General features: G+C 36.2%; 1 pseudogene; it reads left to right on the forward strand.

The window, feature by feature from the left end:
* Nucleotides 1-16,331, forward strand: part of LOC140861207 (L-type lectin-domain containing receptor kinase IX.1-like) — a 58,904-nt pseudogene that overhangs the window by 41,596 nt on the left and 977 nt on the right.

Genomic DNA, 16,331 nt, shown 5'->3' on the forward strand with positions numbered 1-16,331 from the left:
GTGAGTTGTTTTCACTTCGCAGCGGTTATTTTTCAGAATTTACTTGGTTTTGATGATCATGATTTGAGCAATTATATTCGAGACTATATGATGTTGAATTAGAGAATCATAGTTCTGGAAGTGATGGCTCGTAACTGATAGAGATTGCTAGTCAAAGAATACGTTAGACCGGGTATTCTGCTTTGAAGTCCTTTATTACCAAAGGAGAGAAGAAAAATGGGTCGATGAGATTATATTTTGACTATATCCTATTGAACAGGACTACAGTATAGTAGAAGTATCTGTTGCAGTGAATAGACGATTTGTTTATCAATGGTATGGTGCTTTTGTCTATTCAAAGATTGTTTGAGTTTAGATATCATCAAGTGAAAATCAGTGAGGTAGTTGTGCCTAAGACCTGGTTATGTTGTTGGTGTGATGAATACTTCAGCCATGTTCATGAGTTTAATGAACAGAATCTGTCGGAGATTTATTGGTGAATTTATTGCGTTATTAAGAGATGATATCTTGAGTTAGTTGATGAATGAGCCGAAGTAAACAGAGCAATTGTATGTCAAACTGTCCAGGTGTGAATTTTAACTGGATAGAGTTGTAATTCTTGACTTTATTATGTCAAACAACAGGATTGTGATGAATCCTAGCAAGGTTGAGACATTGAATAACGAAGGTCTTAGCAGAGATTGTTAGAGGGTTCTCATGTAGTGCAAGATTATCACCCAATGAACCCTGATAGATGTGAAACTGAAGAGTTGAGTAAATTTGCTGGAAGAGTATTATCCAGATAGATGTAATGTAACCACTGAAGCTTAAATAGAAAAATGTGCGATTTGATCTTATCTGCTATTGATGTGGTTATATTGATCAAGAGTTATTGTGCTTCTAGCTTGAGTTTTTGTGTTAGATTTGCAACTGAGTAGAGTATTTGCAATCCCATCTGAACCAGTATTGATTATGAGGGTTACAGAAGCACGGAAATCCACTCAGATTATGTGAATCTCGATAGAGAAAATCAGACTTAGACATGAGTTTGAGTATCAGTTGAATATAGATGAAGTTTGGTGTTTGCAACTACAGGTATTATTGTGCACAGTATTTCAGAAATAAGACAATAAATTCTGAAAGAGGCACATTACAATAAATTTTGTATCCATCCAGGTCAGATTATGAAAGCAAATATGATAGAATTTGTGTTCTGATACCTAAATTGTCAGTAATGAAAGCAAAACGAAAGCGACCAAGTGGTCTATTGTACAGTTTAGCATGTTCATAATAAGAATGGGATCAAAACACGATGAAATGTGTCACGAAACTACCGAAATCCTAGAGAGGATATGATGCAATAAGGTAGTTTATGACAGATTGAATAAATCTGATAGAGTATTCCTTATCAGATTCTATTCCGACATGACCATCTGATCACTTTGTATGACAGAGCTGTTGTGAAAGTGCATGTTGTGCCGACGTTTGCTATCTCTAACTGAGATCCTCGATTTATTTCGTATACTTGGCACAGTTTGAAAGAAGCTTTGGGTACTCGTTTGCTTGAGAGTACAATGTAACATCCTCAGATTGATTAGCAATTAAGATAATTGATCTAGATTCGAGAGGATGTATAGACTGGCTCTATGTATATTCTCACAGCATTGATGACGAGTTATAGCATCGATGATGAGTATCGATGATGAGTTATATCATTGATACCGTGATTCCGAGATATGACATCCATGATGAGTTATAGCATTGATGTCAGGATGCCGAGTGTTAGCATCTACATGAGCTCAGCGAGAGAATTTGAGGTTCAAGATTACTCTTGTTTGGTAAGCTTATTTACCATTTATAGATTACTACAGGAACGCTCATAAGCAATCATGATAGTGATTTTGTTGTAGCGTTCTGAAGTAGAAAGTAAAGGTCTTTCCGGTGGTGGAATGATTTGTTCTGTTGCTTCAGCAGTAGGAGATGCATAGTTTCCTTATATGAGACGAGATTTAAGTAGCATAAATGATTGAACCAGAATGATCATGAGAAATTTCGAATACGATTCAATTAATTCAGTCTAGAATGAAGCAGAGCAAGACAGAGTATAAGTATGAGTTAAATACTTTCTATGTATTTTATCCAAGTGAGATATAACTGGATGATATTTTAAGCTAGGTTTTGTGTAGTAGTATATATATATATACAGTGTTGAGATAGATATCTGAGAATTAGAGCAGGATATGAGATAGATGTATCCGGAACTCGTTTTTAAAGGTGAAACTATTTCAGTATTCATTCAACCTTCGATATTGAGATTGAGATGCGATATCCTGAGCTAGGTCACTGAAGAGAGGTTGTTACTTCAGTAATTTATTCAGCCTATATCTGTTACAGGATGATTGCAAGCGATTTCAAGGACGAAATCATGTCTTAGAGGGGGAGAATTGTAAGACCCCGAAAATATGAAGTTATTACTTACGAGATTAGAGATTTAAATTCCTAATTTGTAAAATATTAATTGGAGATATTATGAAAATTATAGATTTAATATCGGAGCTGAAAATATTTAATTTGAAAATTTACGGATAGTGAGATTTAAATTCCGGGATTCTTAAATTAAAAGATTAAAATATTTGAATTGAATATTTATGGAATTTAAGAATTAAATTCCGAGTTTCGAGAATGAAAAAGGATTGAATTCGACGGTGAAATCCGAGCATGGATCAATTTGCAAATATTGAGAAGTTCAAGGACTAAACTGCGATAAATTTTGAAATTATTTCATTTTGATATGAGATTATTTAATTTAAGAATATTTATATTTTTGAATGAAATTCTACTTGTAACGCCTCACTGTATCAAGACGGGTCTTTTCAGCGTGCTTATGTCCTCACTCACACGCACCCTGAGAAACATCCCAGGGGTCACCCATCCTATAATTGCCCTGAGAAACATCCCAGGGGTCACCCATCCTATAATTGCCCCAAGTCAAGCACGCTTAACTTTGGAGTTTTTATGTGATGAGCTTCCGAAAAGACGATGCATCTTTTTGATATGAGCAGTACATATGAAATCTTTTAAACTCTCCTCAACTATGTAGTCCCATACCTACATAGTCTCAGAATTCCCTCTCATTCCGGCACAAGATCGGTTCATTCATGTCTCCCTCCGCCTAGAAGCCTACCAGGAGCCGCTCATTGTCCGTGCAACCTCTTGGTACCGGCGATCACTCCCTGCCTCTTCAGCCCCGGGCGTCACATGCCCACCAGCTTCCGCTTGGTTCGTCCCCGAACCATACCGTACTAAGAGAGGTCGGCTTTGATACCATTTGTAACGCCTCACTGTATCAAGATGGGTCTTTTCAGCGTACTTATGTCCTCACTCACACGCACCCTGAGAAACTTCCCAGGGGGTCACCCATCCTATAATTGCCCCAAGTCAAGCACGCTTAAATTTAGAGTTCTTATGTGATGAGCTCACGAAAAAAAGATGCACGACCCTAAGGACCCTAACTCAGCCCTCAACCAATGTGGTCAGCCCCTCAAACAGCCTTAGATCATAATATATGAAGAAACATGGTTTATGCACCTAAAAACGTGAACCATGCATGATCATGTGAAGAATTTCATTCAAAACCACAAACGCATACATAATCTGATCATTCATGTTTAAAAAGAACTGTGTAATATGATTTAAATGGTGTTCAAGAATGGATTCGAAACGTGCCTTGATGAATTTTTGCAAGAAACGACGTCTAAATCGCGCGTACGACTTTCCTGTACGAACGAATCTTCAAACTAATTTAAAAACATTGAAGAATCGGCTATAGAGGCTAGTGATTCTGCTGTAAAAAAAACGTGGGAGAGGAGAAGGAAGAAGGTGGAGGTGGCTAGGTAGGAAGAAACGTGAATAGAGTAGGGTTTTAGGAGATAATTTAACATAATATAACTAATAATTAATTAGGATAAATATATACTCTAAACATATAGAATTTTAAAACTCTTAAATACAATATAAATCTGATATTTAACCTTAAATCCCGAAATTATAATTAATGGGATTTTTAAAGCTTAATAAAAGTCATTAAAATAACTTATTTTTGGTAAAAACTAGCACATAAATAAATATATATCTAAATACCATAATTGTCTTCAAATTATACCTTAAAATAATATTTTAAGGCTCCTAAAAATCTCATAAAATATTTTGGGTGAAAACAAACATCTCGTCCGTCCACGGTCCCGCCTACGCGATCATAAAATAAATTTTCTCAAATAAATTCATAAATCACATCATACCGATTTAAATGCCGAAAAAATATTTAAAACATGTCAATAAATCACATAATTCACATAATAACTCATAAAACAATTTAACACATTTTCACTTTATTTTAAAATTATTAAAATCCTCTAGTTATGCATGCGAATTTACGTGACGAATTTATGGGTTTAAGTTAAGTGGTCAGCAGCTCAAACAAGTCCTTGAAAAATTAAAAGGTCCGTAAATATATATTTAATTCATGCATGCATTTTTATTAGATATATAAGTATGATTTTTAAGAAAATAAATAAAATATATATTTATGGACAAATTTTCATGAAATAAAGAAATAAATGAGATTTTTTTAAGTTCATGCATCATGTAAGAATTTTTATGATAAGTTTAAATGTATGTTAAGAAAAATATATTTTTATGGAAGTTGAAGTGAAGGTGGAAAGTGATGTGGTTGGAGGCCGGGATACCTTGGCCCGGTGACCTTCCTAATGATGTATAAGTATGATGAGCTTATGGATCCAGCTGAGAGGGCTGGTGAAGTGGCAGCACAGAGGTGGAAACCCCACCACCGCGTACGTTGGTTTATAGATTGATCAATCGCTCAGTATGATGCCACCGACATGGATACGACCTGTTGAGAACTAAGAAATCATGATATGTTATTTTTACGAAAATTATAAAGTATGATGAATTATGTTATAGCATGATGATTTAGAAGTATGATTATTTATTTATGTTTATATGCATATAATTTTAAGATCATGCACGTATAATTATTATTCACGTATTTTATATGATGTGTGCTTGTGTGTGGTTTCATTTTGTTATGTAAGGATAGAACGTGCTGAGCCTCTAGGCTCACTAGATTTAAATGGTGCAGGTGAGCAAAATGTCAATAAGGATAATGTGTTCCCGACTGGCGGCGAGGGCGTATGAGTATCCAGGCAGCTAGAACCCGTGACCATTGCTCTAAGATGAATTTTATGTTGAGACTAGACGTTTATTTCCGCATATGTTTTATTATTATAGATTTTCAGTATATGCATGGAATTTAGGAATTTTATTATGGAATATTTATAAATGATTATTTAGTAATTAATTTTAAGTATTTAATTGAATGTGTGTACTTTTATTGTATTTATTGTGTTTATGTATTTTAAATTAAGTAAAGTTATTTTTAAGTATGATATATATATGTATGGGCATATATATATTTATATTCATTATTTTATTATCAGAGAGTTTTGTTTTAAAAAAAAATCAGTAGGAGTTCTAGGACGTTTCACTACTATTTTTAAATTATTTAGGATTAAAATTGAATTAAATCGCTTGTCCGGGGACTGATTTGCAAATAGTGGAAACTTGAGGGACCAAAGTGCAATTTTTGTGCAAGTGGCCCTTTATACGTGTAAGTTGATGAGAAATCATTGGAATTCTTCAGATTTATCAGACATAAACCGAGAGAATAAGAAGAATAGGCTTCCAAGCTATTCTTGATCTTTTAACCGTCGATATCTTTTGATCCGGTAGTCCGATTTCAATTATGAAAATAGTGTTGCGATCCTTGCGACAAGAGCTTAGATTTGATGTAAGTTTTATCTTCTTTCCAGCATGTTTTGAAGGCTGGAAGTTGGAGAAAATCAGATTTGATTATGAATATCTATTCTTGAGTTATATTCCTTACGATATCGAAGCCGGAATGAAGAATTGACAACATATGCAATTGTTATGATTTTCAAAATATGTTTTGAATACTTGAACCTTCTGATATGGTGATTTAAGTTGATATTCTGGTGGTATGTGAAATATTTGAAGTAGACTTGGTGGTTAGAATTGATAGATTTCAGTTTCGGGTACCGAATTTGTACTGTTACGACGTCAGTTTATGTTTGATAAATTCTGGAAATATATGCTGCTGGATTTCGAAATTAAGTGATGAAATAATATTGATATGAGTTATATATCAATGTTTAGATGATGTTTGAGTTGTTAGAATTACCGGTTTCGAACCGTTACGTCACCGGTTTGAATTTCGATCAAATTAGCAAGCCTTGAGTTGTTGAGCATTGGTTTGAGCTGAATAGTGTTCTTGGTAAGTTAGAATGCTATATTGAATGACTTGATATGAATTTCAGATTGTTCAAGAATATATCGAGTTCGAGTTCGCACCGATTCGAATCAATTGAAGATTGGTCAAGGTTTGAGTTGCTAGCTTTGATATTTCTATCATTCTATCTAGTGAGTTGATACAAGCTTGGTGTGTATTGTAGCTTGAGTATTGGAGCTACTTAGCTATCACGATTGGAAGGTATGATTCGACGATGACCAAAGAAGGGAATGAGTATCGAGATGTGTTTGATCTCTCGATCCCTTAAATCACACAATAGTTTCTATTTTATGTGTTTATGTGCTTTACTATGCTTTATGTGAGTTATGCGCTTTGATTGCCTTACTTGAGTTCTTGAGTGATGGCATGTTTGTTAGGCTATATTATGAGGTGATTGTGTATTGTGTCATCTCGTTGTATTTCTTGCGCCTAACCTTTCTCTCCGATTTGCCTTGATATCGTTGATGAGTAATAAGCATCGATATCGTGTATCAGTGATGAGATTCAAGTATTGATACCTAAAGCCGGGTTTATAACATCAATGAGGAGTTCTAGCATTGATGGTGAGTGATGTGTTTTAGCATCTAAACCGGTGTTGCCTTTGAGCCTTATTCTTTCTTAGCCATATAATTTATTATGCATTTCATAAGGTGTTATTTATGATTTGAAATGCATGCTATGGCTACTTGTGATTATTTATATGTTCCGTCTTTCATACTAAGTCTTTAGACTTACCGGTTTTCCGGCTGTTGCTTTGTGTTTGTGTGTGCATTGCAACAGGTGTCTCAGGGACAAGTTATGGAAGGCCAAGAACATTGGGAAGAGTTTAGAAGTGGTGTTCCGGGTTGTGTTGTAGCTTGTTATTGGGAACTTACTTTTAAACCATGTTAAATTTTGATGGTATCCAACTTTTGTATTGTATAGTTTTGCATAGTCTAGAGTTGTATAGATTATGTGTTGTTGGATCATGTTGGGAGTAAGTTTATCATGTATGGTGTTGGTTGAATCTTTATATTTCAATGTTAGCACCATTGATATAAGATTTTTGACAATATATAGCAGCAAAGCAGTCTGAACCAGCTCAATTGGATTCTGGAATTTTGGAGCAGACATGCCCGCTCGATCGGTTGAATTGTACCGATCGAGCGAGGCCAGTTTTGCTTCAACCCGAGAGCTGGGATTTGTTGGCCGCTCGATCGGTCAAGTTTAACCGATCGAATGAGGCCCTTTTTATTAAAAAAAAAAATTTTGTTGGTTGTTGCTGCTTATTGTTTTACTTACCATGTTTTATTATGGTATTTTAGTAGTCGAGCCTCGGGGTCCCACACTAGTCAACTGTCTTAATTGCAAACCGGTCCCTGATACTCCAAATCAAATCAATTCCATCTCGGCTCAACTAATTTCCATCAATTAAATTCTAATAATTAATAAATTCCACTAATCCCAAAATAATTAATTTCAGGGTCTTACAAAATCTAACATCTGATCATGTCTGAGAATCACTCTGTAGGAAAATACAAGGCAGATTCATCAATCGGTCAATCATAAGAGATAGTACCTTAAACTCAGAATGCTCAGTAGTTTCATGACGAATCCATCGAAACAAAATCTCCAACTCATTCTGAACCAGAATAAACTGTACTACAGACCTTCTGGTCGTAGCTTCTCTGATATCAACTGCAAACGGTTCATAATATCAAAAAAAAAAAACATACCTCTAACATTGTTCTTCATTTGCTTAACCATAACTGACTCTGCAATCATCGTATACCTTTCGATCATCTAAAAGAATACTGGAAACATTACAATGTTTCAATCTCAAGATATGTTGATAGAACTCCTATCTGCTTTGAACTCTAAACCGGAAGTGCCGTATACATTAATCAGGGAGAAAACCTATAGTAGATAAAATAAACATAGATATTTCGGCTCAGAGAATCCGCTGCTGCATACAATCTCTCCGGTTAAAAAGGATTTCCTTTCGGAAATTTCTTAGTACCTTTAATCATCTTCTCATTCTCATAATCAGTCTGTACGGCAAAACCAATACTGCAGCTTCCAAGATCAGGAAATGTTATAGAAATCTCCTCAAATAAAAAAAAATAAATACCAGATCTTCTAATCAATAAGATCGCTACGAGCTCAAAATCCAGAATCAGACATTGAGTCTCGAGCGTCTTCAGCTGTTACAATGCTCAAGCAAACCAGTGACTCCTCTGTTCAAGAAATACCTCAAATCTCAATAAGAAGAAGTGCAAGCACTGTAAAGTCATCAATACAGAAGAAATAAAAGAAATAAAGAATTGCTGATCAATCTATTCTTCAATCAACAAGAACTGGTCTCATAAGATTAATTCCAGACAGAAGAACATATTCTGCTGAGTAATCGGCTTTACAACCGATAAGAATCCATCGATGAGTCTGCGATAGAACTTGCTAATCCAAGAATCTTCAAATTATAGGTAAGGACGTCGCTCTAGATCAGTTCATATCGGCTCTGATCTTAAGGTGATCAACAGGACTTCCACCTCCAGATAAAATGGTCGAGAAAGGACAACTCAATCCAATCAGAATTCAGACGCCGATAGAGAAAGCATAACATTGCTTGGCATGCAAATCCTCAAAAAACTCTCAAGAATCTAAAAGATTAGTACGACTCTTCGAATGGATAAGAATTTCATCGACAAGAATAGTCACGAATCTAACTAAGTATCTCTGAAAATCAAAGCAGCTGCTCGCTTTCTTCTAATCAGCTTACACAGCCAATAGCATTCTCAGTACTCCTCAGCTTAGGCGGTTTAAAACAACTGAAATCTCATCAATAATGCTTCCACCAGTTTTGGACAGATATCCCTCTTATCAGTCGCAATATCACTCTATCCTGTCTGGATTCTATGCAGTTCGATTTTTGTTCAATATACAAAAAGAACATATATCTCATATTCAAGAGAGTTAGGACACAATTACCTCAATCTTCCAACATTCGGTGTCCAATTACCTCTGTTCTACTTACTCAAAAAAAATCCTCCCAAGAACTCGGATCCAATCAAAAATCCAAACAGTTCATATCTCAAGTAATTCATGCTTTACAATTTAAATAACATATTCATGTAATTCAAATAATTCTCAATCAATAAAGCATGCTCGCATGGTATTTAATAACTCAATTAAATAACTCAAACACATGCGAGAAATCAATTCATGCGGACTCGATCTACCCCGCTCACTTCTAAATTCAGTCCAAGATCTTATCTCTCTGATACCACTTAATGTGAGACATCAGTTCTAAACAACTAATCTCAGATCAAACAATAAATAAGCCAAGAGAAAAACATGCTCTAAATTTTATTTTATTTTTTAAATGCCTCGCGCGCGTGCAGGCTTCGCCTCCAGCAACAATGCTGAAGGCTCGCACCCGCACGAGATACCAATCTCGCCCGCGCGCGGGCTAACAAACCAGAGCTCCTGGGATTGATTCTCGCGCTCGCGCGAGGTACAATCTCGCGCGCGCGTGGGAAGCAGGGGCAGAAATGCTCATGCATTTGAAAAGTTCCCGATCTCGCTTTCGACATGCATTCAATCCATAAACAATACGGGGTGTGGAAAAATACATACAATATCAAATATCAATACTAAAGCATGCTTTCATAATATACCTAAGATCAACATAAATTTTCGATCGATAGAAGTTCTAAACATGCTTCGTTCCAAGTTATACAACTCCGAAATACAAACGAGTTCGAATACACTCTAAGTTTGATTACATATTCGACTTCTATAATAACAAGGCCTCACTCTATTAACTCAACCATCTAGCCATGCGATCTCTATCACCGTCCCGTCCCACATGTTGCCAAGCACACATACAAATACAAGACAACAGCCGGAAAATCCGGTGAGAATAACATTCCCAGTAAAAGAGACAAACATGCTATATCATTCAATACATCAACTTCAAGTACTTGATGTAAAACATCTTTCACATAATCAAAAGAAAGTGAAATGAATGCATGACTTCAAAATCTCTAGATTATCAACTCTGATAATCAAAATGTAACTCGTCTCTTCTTTCTTCGATTGGGATCCCAAGGATAAAGTATCACAACAATCACACCGAACTCTTCTTTCGAGGTGGATAATGTATACTTCAATCCTCTAGACTTCGGAGCATTATAGAGAGATCAATCAGCAATTGTAGTAAATCGCCTACAAAGTCACTCAACTATAATCCCCAGAACGTCTAATTCAAAATGAAAACAATCATTTGGCTCAATATGAATGCATATGAATTCTAATACATTCAATCAAAAACTCAAATAGTTCACGTAAACATGCAAGTATGTGATTTCTCCGGAACACTCGAATCAAGTCGGATTCGAGTTATTCGTTCCATTCAAGTCTAAGTCTTCTTATACCTTATTCGCTTCAAAGGTACTCCAAATTTGTAATTAAATAACAAAGAATAATTCAAACTCTATTCAAAATTCAATCGAACAAAACTAGGTAAAACTCATTACCAACTCGATCAATCCTTCTTTGATTCGAAATCTGCTAACTTCGGGTTCAACAATCTCCAAACCAATCTGTACGGAGATGTAATCGAATCAATAACGACATTCAAAGTCAAACGAAACACGGTTCAATCAATTCAATTCAAACTATATCTCAAAACTCAAACCGGTGGCATAACGGCTATAAATCAACTAACCAAAAACCACAGACAGCAGAATGTCGATTCAATAACTCATAATTATCTCAATAACAACAAATACAACTCAACAATCAAAACTCAAAATCCTCATTTTCGAAAATATGCTTCCAAAAATCATAACAATTTCGAATGACGCTCTATCTCAAAATCGACTGAGAATAAACGATAAGAACTCGGTCAAGAACAACATAACCGAACCTCAATCGATTCTAACAACATCCAAAAAATAGAAAGTGTCCGATCGAAGAAAAACTTACGATAGAACGAAGCTCTCGCAGCCGTGATCGCTAATCTGCCTTCAGAAATAATTTCTAACAGACGGATTGAGCTCGGACTAAAATCTGAAAGCTTGAAAGTGAAAAGGGGCGCCTTCAATGGTGGGAGACGGCTTGGGGGAGGAGATGAAGGAGAAAGAAAGAGTCAACTCTTGCTTAAATATCTAAAAATCTCCAAATTTTCATATTAGTCCCTGAAATTTCCAAAAATTGCAAAATAGACCCTAATCAATAAAAAGTCGGCTCTCGAATTCTGAAATCCTTGATTATCTCAAATAAAGTCAATTAAGATAAATTTTGGGTGTTACAGTAGTACCATCGGTGACTCAAGCCACTGGATAACTCCTTCACTCTAAACTGGACGTGGATCTACAATGTCCAAGAACACTAGAGCCCGCTCGACCCGTCAGCCACTGTGACTCTTCGTGTCAACCCGTCCAAAATTGCAGTTGAACGGCCCAATTGAAACGACTATCTCATATACAAGCTCAACATGATATATGCAATGCATCATAATATATCAAAGCAATAATTCAATAAAACATGTATCATGACATATAAATGCAATATATAAACATGCATACTCGTTGAAAATTTTAGTCAGTACTTACGTACCTCAACGACATGCCTAGATGTACATGCATCTACAGTCCATCACTGCGTCCAAACAATACTATATCAATAATACTTGTCTAAAAGCCTTAATTAAGTTAATAGATACTCTCTAATACTACAAAAGATCACGGACTACACCTGTATCCGTCATCATCTCGCTGATATCGTAGGCTCTGACCCAAGCACAGCTCCGCTACAAGATCCGTAGCACCTCCTATCGCCAGGCCCTCGATAATAAGGATAAAACACTAAGAATATACATTGACTCTCACCAAAACCCCTCAAACATGCACTATTTGTGAGAAAATTGGCCTCTATTTACAGACCAAGTTCGGAAGCTTCGAACTGGCATGTTTTCCACGTCTCGGAATGCCTCTGTTCGGAAGCTCCGATCTGCACTTCGGTAGTTTTAATCTCGAAAGCTCCAATCTGCATGATTTTCCACGTTTCTACACACATTTGACACATCGATAGTGTACATGGCCTAACTCTTCGGACATTTCGATCTGGGTTCAGAATTTCTGATCTCAACCCTATGGTTCCGAACTCCATCGCTTGTTCCAAATAGTTCGGACCTTCCGAACTTCCTTTGGTCCACGTTCGGATCTTTTATTCTGCCTGAGCCAACTTTGTCCCATGAACCATTTTCGAACATCTCAGAGTCGATTTTCTACTTATTTTTCTCAAAATAAAGACTACTTAATCATGTTTTTTAACACTTAAGACATGCTTAGACGATTTAATTACTTAAAACAAGAATCAGGTTACTACAGATGTACCGGTATATACCGAAATTTTCTAATTTCATATCGTTACCGTATTGAAAAATCGGTATTGTTATCTACCTTATTGAAATCTTCGATATACAGATAATTCGGTATTTTTCTCGTACGGTAACTTCGGTATATTGAAAATTCGATATTTTTTTCCACCCCTATACATGTACAATGTACGTCAATCTTTACGTCACAAAAAATTTTAATATAAGAATTCAATTTATCTTGTGATGATATAATACAAAATCCAATGATATAGTAACAAAATCTCACGATATAATAGATGTAAATATCAACCTACACGAAATTGAATATACTTGTAACATTATTCATAATTGCTACCAAGTCCTATATTCATCACGATCTTATTTGTTAATTTTCTATATTTTTTGGAAAAAATATTAACATATCATGTATGTTAAAGACTTCATAAGATTTGAGAAGGGAGTGTAAATGAGGTAAATAATAATAATAATAATAATAATAATAATAATAATAATCATCCCCAATGCAAACATGTTTTGCTCTGCACTTGGTTTTCAAATTTTTTTTTTTTAAAAATAAAAACGCCTTTTGTTAAAGCTTTTCAACATTTATAAGCACTTGGTTTGTTTATGCCCTTCTTCTCAAAGTATACTCAGCAACCATGCACAGTTTCACCATTGAATTTTTGTCCATCTTCCTCCTCTTGATCTACAATATCCCTGCAACTCTTTCTGTTTTGTTATCGTTCGACTTCGCCAACTTCGGGTAGCAGCATAAAGGTGATGGGAATACAAATTCATCTTCCGAGACTTTTTTTGCTGTTGAATTCGATACTTACAAGAATACTTTCGATCCATCTAGCCCGCATGTTGGGATCAATATAAATTCCATGGTATCTGTTGCAACCGCTGTTTGGTGGAATGATATTAGTCAGGGGAGGGAGAATGAAGCTTGGATTAGCTACAGTGGCACTTCAAAGATTCTCAGTGTTAATTTTACCAATTTTTTGAATGACACAAGGACATTTGGTAGCCTCAGCCGCGTGATTGATTTCAGATATTACATGCCTGAGAAAGTCATGTTTGGCTTTTCTAATACAACAGGAACATATTTCGATAGAAATACTATCAAGTCTTGGGATTTTTCTTCAAATTTAACCCTTGATATTACTTCTAATGTGCCAGCTCCGAGCCCAATAGCCGATCCTCCCATCAGCATTGGAGATGAAAAGCGAAAAGGGAAGCAGGGAGCCTGGGTATTAGCTTTGGGATTAGGCGGTGGATTGCCGATTCTATTTCTTGTTTCGGCATTGGCGAGCTGTTTCTTGAAGAAGAAAAGGGGTGACAAGGAATCAGTTGATACATATCAATATGCTATCGACCCATCCATGGACGACGAATTCAAAAGGAGCACCGGGGCTAAGAAGTTCTTGTACGCTGATCTGGCCAGTGGAACCGATGATTTTGCAGAGGAATTAAAGCTTGGAGAAGGAGGATTTGGTGGAGTTTACAGAGGGTTCTTGAAAGAAACCGATTCTTATGTTGCTGTAAAAAGGATATCAAGAGGATCGCGTCAAGGGCTGAATGAGTATGCATCAGAAGTGAAGATCGTCAGCCAATTAAGACACAGAAACCTCGTCCATCTCATCGGTTGGTGCCACGAAAGAGATGAACTCCTCCTTGTTTACGAGTTCTTGCCAAATGGCAGCTTAGATTCACATCTCTTTAAACATAATTCGGTGTTGACATGGGAAGTTAGATACAAAATTGCACAGGGGTTAGCCTCTGCTTTGTTGTATCTACATGAAGAATGGGAACAATGTGTAGTCCATAGGAGATATCAAGTCGAGCAACATCTTGCTAGATTCCAACTTCAATGCCAAACTCGGTGATTTCGGCCTAGCTCGACTGGTAGATCATGAAAAAGGGTCACAGACGACGATCGTGGCAGGGACGAGAGGATATATGGCACCTGAATACTTGACCTCCGGCAGGGCCAGAAAAGAATCTGGCATATATAGTTTCGGAGTTGTTTTACTAGAGATTGCTTGTGGGAGAAAAGCCATTGATGCTAGATTTCTTGAAAATGATCAACTTGTATTAGTGGATTAGGTGTGGAAACTTTACGGTGCCGGGAAAATACTCGATTCCATGGAGCAAGATCTAGGAACCGAGCTTCATGGTGATGAAATGGAGAGATTGTTGGTTGTGGGGCTATGGTGTGTTCATCCAGATTGTCAGTAGCGTCCCGCCATACGACAGGCGATGAATGTGATGAATTTTGAGGCTAAGTTGCCCTTTCTTCCAGCAGTATTTCCGGTGCCGGTATATCGCAGTCCTTCGATGCATATGGTGGCAAGTTCTGATGTGATATACAATTCTGGTGGGAGTGATTCTATGGACTGCAACCATCACAGCAAGTCTTCAAATTTTACCACTTCTTCAGGTTGTAATCCATTAGCCCCGTTGCTTAGGACTGTTTGAGGCATAATCATGTTTTCCTTTTATTTACTTGTTACATTGTTTTGAGTGGGTTGTTTAAAAGATTGTATGGTTCATGGTTTTATAATCCTTATGTATTTATATGGTGAGGTAAATATGGTATGCTCTTTTATGATAGGAATCCTTGTGTATCTATTTTGTTTAGAAAATAGGTTAGCTCTTTTATAAAGGTTGCTACATGTCTAATAAGATATATTGAACTACAAGTTGCACTTGAAATTATAGAACTCTCGTTGTACATTCATCAAATGATTGAGGATTATGGTTTTAAGAGTGAACCCCTCATTGTTTATTGTGATAATTCGAGTGCTATTGATATATCAAAGAATCCAGTTCATCGCTCTCGCACAAAACACATTGACATTCGTCATCACTTTATTCGAGATTTGGTAGTAAAAGGTATGATTCGAATGGAGTTTGTTGGAACCAACAACTAACTGACAGTCATTTTCACTAAAGCATTAGATTTCGAGAGATTTCCACTCCTTCGGAGGTCTCTCATCATGTGTGCATTATAATCCTTTGCTGGTGTTGTATCCGGTGTTACAACACCTTAGACAACACTGTTGTTTTTCTTTTCATGCATATTTAGGATTTTAGGCATTCTGCATTCACTTTGTTATGTGTAGTGTTTAAATCTCTGTTACAGTGATTCAATTGATGCCATGTTTTTCAGCAAAATTTTTTTTAAGCACACTGGCCCTTTTGTCTATGAACTATGACTAAACCACTAAGTAGTTGAGAGATGTACGTATATTCCATGTTCTTGTCTCATGTGAAAGATGGTTTCGCAAATTCAGTGTTCAGCTTTTTAATAAGTTTGATGACCAATGTCATAAATACAAACTTTATCAAAATCGGAAGAAAATGGAAAAAGTTACTAATTGAGTCCAATGAAGACTGTTTTTTTAGTGTGCAGGCTACCACTTCTGGAAATTTTCTAAAAACAAGGGTAATCAAGTGTGTAAATCCCAAATTTCTTTTGAAAAACTGTGGTGTTGTTGATGATGTTGTCAACACGAGAGGAAACACTATACTAGTGAACATATCATGTGCTTGCACTTGCATTTTTATTTTATGTTACATTCTGTTCTAGGCATAAAC

Source organism: Henckelia pumila, chromosome 4, assembly GCF_033568475.1.
Source record: "Henckelia pumila isolate YLH828 chromosome 4, ASM3356847v2, whole genome shotgun sequence".
Taxonomy (NCBI): Eukaryota; Viridiplantae; Streptophyta; class Magnoliopsida; order Lamiales; family Gesneriaceae; genus Henckelia; species Henckelia pumila.